A 7,167-nucleotide genomic window follows, 5' to 3' on the forward strand; every position below is an offset into this window, starting at 1 on the left:
TAGCCTATGTCACACTTGAAATGGATACCATGATATATATGGAGTTGATTTTATGTAAGGATGAGATGAAAGACTGGAATTGATTATAAAGGTATCATATGTAGGGTGTGCAAAGACCTTGTAATAGAAAGGAACAGAAACAGTGGAGAGACCTGGGTGTTGGGCCCCTCACCTCAAGGGACAGGAACTCAGTTGTCTTGAATTACTCTCTCCTCTCTTCTCTATTATTGGTCTTTAAGAATACGTGCACATGGGGTCAGAATGAAGCTGGTATGATGGATCTTTGTAAAATTGCTCCCTGGAGAAACAGAGAAGATAGGAGTTGACATGGGACTCACTCAACAGCCCTGAGCAATCAGCAAGCAGTATCTGAGGTCATACACCCAGAAAGGATCCTTTTGTTCTAGCAGGATGCTGGTTTATTCAACATCTCCACCCATCCTGAGAACAGATCTTTGTCTCCCATATCCAGGTGAGCTGCTTAGCATTATGACAGTGAATCCAGTTGGGGGACTAAGAGCCATGTATTTAATGCATTGGGAGGATGGGTAGATAATTTATTATCATTTCATCCTGGACAACAGTAAGGAGAGCACAGGCATGAGTTGATGGGAAGAAGACCACCAAGCATCTTCTGTCAATTGCCTGTCACCCTCCTCATACATTCTCATATACATTTGTACTGATAGAAAGCTGGCTGTCTTTATGACTACCCTCCCTCTGTCAAGAAGGGCAAAGCTCATTTCTTTCTGAGAAGAAATTGGTCCTTCTTTGAAAACACTGACATGTTCAAAATACACTGATATTTATTTGACTTCTTATAGTAGTATTTGAGGATGGGTCTTCTTGGCTTCCAAAGGAAACTTGATTTCCTTACTTCTTAAGTTAGAAGTTCAAATACAAAGATATTAACAGGAAGAATTTCTTCTGAGGTGTTTCCCATGGTTGCCAATTACTGTCTTCACCGTGTTTTAATGTGGCTTTGCCTCTGTGGGTGATTGAAAAGAACATTTAATTTTTTTCTTATAAGTTTTACTGGACTTAGGCTCACTCTAATGACTTCAACCTAAACAAGTCAATTTTTCCCTGGCGCTTCTCCAAGTATACTCATGTTGTGAGGTAAACTTGGTTAAGAATTCAGCATATGAATTTTGGGGCCACAAAAATTAAGTTCATAATCTTCATTCTGTTTCTCAGTCCTCCTGATGTGTTTTATACAATATTGTAGCAAGCTACTGTGTAGTCCTTTTAGAGGTCTATGAGGACTCTGAGGAAAGAGATGGAGACTCAGAAAGCTTTACCCAGTGGCCTCTAAGTCTGCATGCTTTGCTTTTGAAGACTAAAAAAAAATGTTTAAAACAAAGCAATATAAACAGTGTGATTAACAACAGCAACAAATGTTCTTTTTCTCAGAATTGAGAAATACAGGTATGTGACACATGCATTTGAAGTGTTTTGCAATTAAATGGTAAGAAAAGTCCATAGAATCAACTTCCTTCTATTTCCTTCTCTCCTTCTCCTGAGGGCACGCCATTGTGGATGTGATGGTGCCCTCCATACATTCCTGTGTTTCATAAGTAGTCATAAAGAGAAGACAGGAATTATAACACCCACGTTAGGGAAAGCATGAATTAGATGTGTGATGACAATATATTGGAATAGCCTTGTAGTTAATATCCAAGAGAAGACTAATAAAAGTAGGTTAACCTAGAATGTCAATTACAAATAGCTTATGTGGTGAGGTCCTGTTATATTAAATTCTGCTCACATATGAAGTTATTAATTAATGATTTTGTAGCAGTTGAGATTGAATTCAGGGCATTCACCCTGAATTAAATCACTGCCCATTTGAAGTTTTATTTTCAGGCAAGCTTTCACTAAATCATTAAATTGCTCATGTGCGGCTCACACTTAGCGCTGTCCTCACCTCATGCTCTCAAAATGTAGGTAGGAATCACTGGTGTTCACCACCACATGTGACTTACATTAAGTACTTAAAATACAATAGACTGAAGGTTTATTTTTGGTAAAATGTCATAAAGTGTAATAAAATATATGTGGAGAATAATATATACCATTGAAACTTTGTAATATCTACAGGGAAATCTCAAGTTTGTGCAAGTATGTGAAGGTAGGGGCCTCAAATTGGTCTCTATTATTTCTTGCAATAAAAACAAGAAGCAAAAATGGTGGAATTTGTGAATTTTGAAATTCTGGCCATTGTATTCTAAGCACTATTTTCTGTACTTTCTTTTATGCACTGTGAAAATATTCCTCCCAGATCACTTTCAAACATATTCAAATTTTTCTCATGATGTCGATTTTTTTTTCATAGAAATGTTTTCCTAGTTTGGAAGGGCTGTACACACTCGTAAGTCCCCCGATCAGCAAAGCTGTTAGGAGGTTCAAAACTTCTACTCTGACCTGGGAAAATTAATGAAACTGTGTCTCAAAAATAAAAATGGGCTGGAGATGTAGCTCAGTGCAGAAATCCTGGATACTATAACCAATACATACAAAAGTTATAGTGTAATTATTTATGATTTTTTTATTCAGATATGTAGTTTACTTAATTCATTTTCATTATCCATGTGACCTCATATGTGTAGATCAGCTGGACATTGATATCACTGGTGATTCTCTCCTTCCTTAATTTTGCTATCAAGATTCCCACATTTTAAAAAAGTTGTCACTGAATCTTGCATTCACCAAGCTTTAGATGTTCTTTCTTTTATTTTTTTTTACATAGCAACTGGCAATCTTTAATAATTAAGAAAAAATAATTTCATCATGCATGCCAAAAATATAGGCTATTCTATGCAGATATCAAGATTTCAATAAGTCTGAATAGCAAGTTTCCGTAGTAGAAGTAGAGAAAAAGTAAGAGTACATGTTAGAGATTTCAAATGTCAAAATATTATACTGTGAAGTACACAGCTTCTCTTTCTATTGCATATATATCAAACTACTCACTTCATAAGCATATATGTCTACACCATGTCAGAATATGAAAGTGCGAAAAACTACAATAAAATCACAATGACCACTGTACAAATAAAAAAAAAACATTTGTGTTAAAACTAATTTAGGGTCAGGGATCTATTTTAGTGGATATGTGCCTGCCCAACAAGTACAAGGTCCCTAGTTTGATCCCTGCTATAAACAAAACAAAACCTAATTTAAGAAAAAATATTAAACTATTAAATGACTGGAGTTTATACACCGTAGTAGGTGGGACTAAAGTTAGGAAATATAAAATTAAATTAAACCTCTAGGGCCTGCAAGATAGCTCAGAACACTAAGGCCCTGCTTAGCCAAATGCAGACACTGGGGTTCCATTTCTGGTACCACATGCTGCACCGGGCCTGCACCCCAATGTGCTGAGTCAGTCAACGGAGTCCCGGCATGGTGGCACATGCCTGTAATCTCAGTGCTAAAGAGGCAGAAAACAGAAGGAACACTATGACTCCAAGCTGTGTAGTAGGACCCTGTACCAAATACATAAAAATTTTAGAAAACCCTTAAGTGACACTTGTAGTAGTGACTGATAACACATTTTCAATTTTAGAGTATATTAACTGCAAAAGCTTAAAGAAAAACATTCTCTAATTCTGTAAAGAACACTCAATAATATTCTTAAGATGAAGAAACTAAAAACCCAGAGTGGCTGATTTCATATTTTACTAAAATATATGGTATAAGTTAGCAATATAAGTAACTTTATTAAAGAATGAAATGTTACACTAGAACACTGTTTGGTTAGAAAAACACACCGACTAAGACCTTCAATCTTCTTCACCTTTCTGTGGCAAAGCATCACTTATTTCATATGTGCGTGGAAGACAACACACAGACAGACAGACAGACACACCCACACACTAGAAGAGATCTATATGAGACTCTCCCTTGTTCAGTGCTGTGCTCATAGCTGTTGTCTTAGTTATTTCACATGACTCACATACGTAAAGAAAATGCCCCCTAAGTGTATTGGAATATTAGTCCAAAATTAATAATTGTGTATATTTAAGATATGCAAATGATGGATGCAAAAGTGTATATTGTGTACTGCTTGTTACATCACTGCTAAAGAACTCACCTATCAGGTAGTTCCCATTAAGAAAATGAGGACACATAGGCTGCTTATTCAACTAAAATTTGTCTTCATTCATATATCGCATGCAGGGCACTACTTATAATTCCAGTTGTTTGAGTTTATTATGACACTAAATGATCATCACCTTCCTTATTGTTTTTCTCTTCCTTAGGAAAGGAAGACCATTGTTCCCCAGGGCCCTTCCTTTTAGGAACCTGACTGTAATTTTTTTTTTATCGTATGTGTTTCTATCTCTGAAGAAGAAATCATCTTTATCTTCATCTTCTTTCCACTGCAGCATCATATTGTATCCATTCTCCTCTTTACTTACTTGGTATTAGTTTAAAATATTTATGATATGCTGCCTACCTCACTAAAGAAAGCAGTTTCCTTAGGGTTAGGGATGTTTGGCATTGTTATGTAGTGTACTTGTTAGAATTTTTGTTTCTGTCTCAACAGATGCTGATCAGGTTCCTACTTACGGACAACATTTTCTGTTCTTTCCCTCATTCACCTGGGTAGATCCCTTGCACCTGATTTAATTAACTTAATGAGTAGAAGAAAGCATAAAAAGAAGAGAAATTATGAGGCCGTGTCCAATATGTAACTATTAAGATTTCAAAAGGAAATTGTGAGATATTCATGATCACATCAGAATGCAAACCGTGCAGTCTCCAGAGACATCAGCAAAGAGTAGTTGACTAAAGATTCAGACCATCTGTCCTCTGACTTAGCCTTTGCCAACCCCTATGGACATGGTGGCATAGTATGGTCCTCTTCAGTTCATGGCACTGATGTCATTTATAATTTGACAAGGGCTTCAGGTGATTCAGGGGCAGGTCACAGCTGGAGACCATTTCTGAAGAAGACAAACTGAACACATTCATTTTTAACCTTCTTTGTATTTGGAAGCATCTAAAACTTCCAAATGAACATCCCATGTCTCACTTTTTGTTATAGTCTCATGCTTGTTTCAAGGAGTAAGATTTTGTGTGTTTATAAGTGAATAGGAGTTAGAAGAGTTGTAGAAAGGTGAATGGAGGATGACTCAAAGCAAAGATTTGAATACTATTGTGCTTCAATATTAATTAGAAATAAATCTAAAGCACAAGTTCTCAGGTATCAAAGACACCAAACTTCTCTTGAGTGTTTGCTAAAACATAAATTATTGCTCCTCATTCCAGAACTTATCAAAAGAAACACACATCACTTATAGAATATTTCATATCTATCTTTTTCTTAATTATGTTCTTGCTGCTTGTATATAAATCATTCATTTTTTGACCCTATATTTTCTGCTGAATTTATATTAGCAGTATGGAACCCACAAACCAAACACTTATTTCAGAATTCCTTCTCCTGGGACTGACAGATGATCCATAGCTGCAGCCCCTCATCTTCAGCCTGTTCCTGACCATGCACCTGGTCACCATCCTGGGCAACCTGCTCATCATACTGGCTGTCATCTCTGACTCCCACCTGCACACCCCCATGTACTTTTTCCTTTCCAATCTGTCCATCACTGACATCTGTACTAGCACAACCACAATCCCAAAGATGCTGGTGAACATCCAAATACAGGACCATAGCATCACTTACATAGGCTGCCTCTCTCAGATCTGCTTTGTCTTGATTTTTGGTGGATTAGAAAGTTGTCTCCTTGCAGTGATGTCCTATGACCGCTACGTGGCCATTTGCCACCCACTAAGGTACACAGTCATCATGAAGCCTCAGCTCTGTGTCCTGATGATTCTAGTGTCATTCTTCATTACGACTGTGAATGCCCTTACTCATAGTATGATGGTGCTGCGGCTGTTCTTCTACATACGGGTGGAAATCCCCCACTTCTTCTGTGAACTTTCTCAAGTCATCAAACTCTCTTGTTCTGATATCTTCATCAATAACCTTCTCATGTATTCAGCGACTACCCTATTGGGTGGTATTCCTCTCTCTGGGATTATTTTTTCTTATACTCAAATTGTGTCCTCTGTTATGAGGATTCCATCAGCAAATGGAAGGTACAAAGCCTTTTCCACCTGTGGGTCACATCTATCAGTGGTGTCCTTGTTCTATGTGACGGGTGTTGGTGTCTACATGAGTTCTGCAGTCAGTGGTTCTTCCTTTAAGAGTGTAGTGGCTTCAATGATGTACAATGTTATTCCTCAAATGCTGAACCCTTTTATCTATAGTTTGAGAAACAGGGAAATACAGGGAGCTTTGAGGAATTTATTTAATAGGAAACGTTTTCTTTTATTGTGTTCCTGACTTTTGGTTAGAGTTTTTATGGGAAATTACAATGAAAGAAATCCTGATGAACCAGAATGCCAGAGATATTCATTACTGAATTCTTCTCAATGGAACTATATCATATGCTGACTAAGTATGTCTCATACTGGATTGAGTCCATGAGTTTTATTCCTGTGCAACTCTGTAATATTTTGAAAACCAATTTCTTTTTCTGTGCTCCCTTTCATTGCTACATTTCCATGGAATCAGCACCTCGGTGGTGGTTTTGCTTCTGTGAAATTTTATTCCTGTATCTCAGAGGGACAGTTTTAGTAGATTGATAAGACAGAGAATGTTATAAATAAATCAAGATAATATCTGGTAGCTCAATTAGGCTTGCTCCTTTGATTAGGGCCACAAAGATTACATTGCACATGTGACCCATTGTGAAATAATGGTAATAGTGTTTCATTTTCAATTAAATAATTATTAAAATGTTCCTTAAAACTACATCCTATATGGTTATGTTAGCATCCACCATATTTTATTAGTTTCACAATGTGTGTGTCAGTTGATTGAGATGGTTTTGGGATAATATTACTTTCCAATAAAAAGCTCATGTAATTTCTTAAAGAAAAGACACTCTATGTCCAATATGCTGAGAAAATAAAGCAAATTTTTATTGACTGCAAGTGGATCAGAAGAAGTGAATGTAGAGTTTTCAGAGTCATTGCTTGACCATGCTTGATGGTGCATGTCTGTAATGCCAGAAGTCTGGACATTAAGGCTAGAAGGTCATTGAGAAGACAAAGACCAACCTGAGCTAGAAAGTGAATTCACACCAGCCT

General features: G+C 36.9%; 1 pseudogene; it reads left to right on the plus strand.

The window, feature by feature from the left end:
- Window positions 1–5,407: 5,407 nt before the first annotated feature.
- On the plus strand, window positions 5,408–6,358 carry LOC101578774 (annotated as a pseudogene).
- Window positions 6,359–7,167: the final 809 nt, after the last annotated feature.

The sequence above is a fragment of the Octodon degus genome, unplaced genomic scaffold (assembly GCF_000260255.1).
Source record: "Octodon degus isolate 3935 unplaced genomic scaffold, OctDeg1.0 scaffold00050, whole genome shotgun sequence".
Classification (NCBI taxonomy): domain Eukaryota; kingdom Metazoa; phylum Chordata; class Mammalia; order Rodentia; family Octodontidae; genus Octodon; species Octodon degus.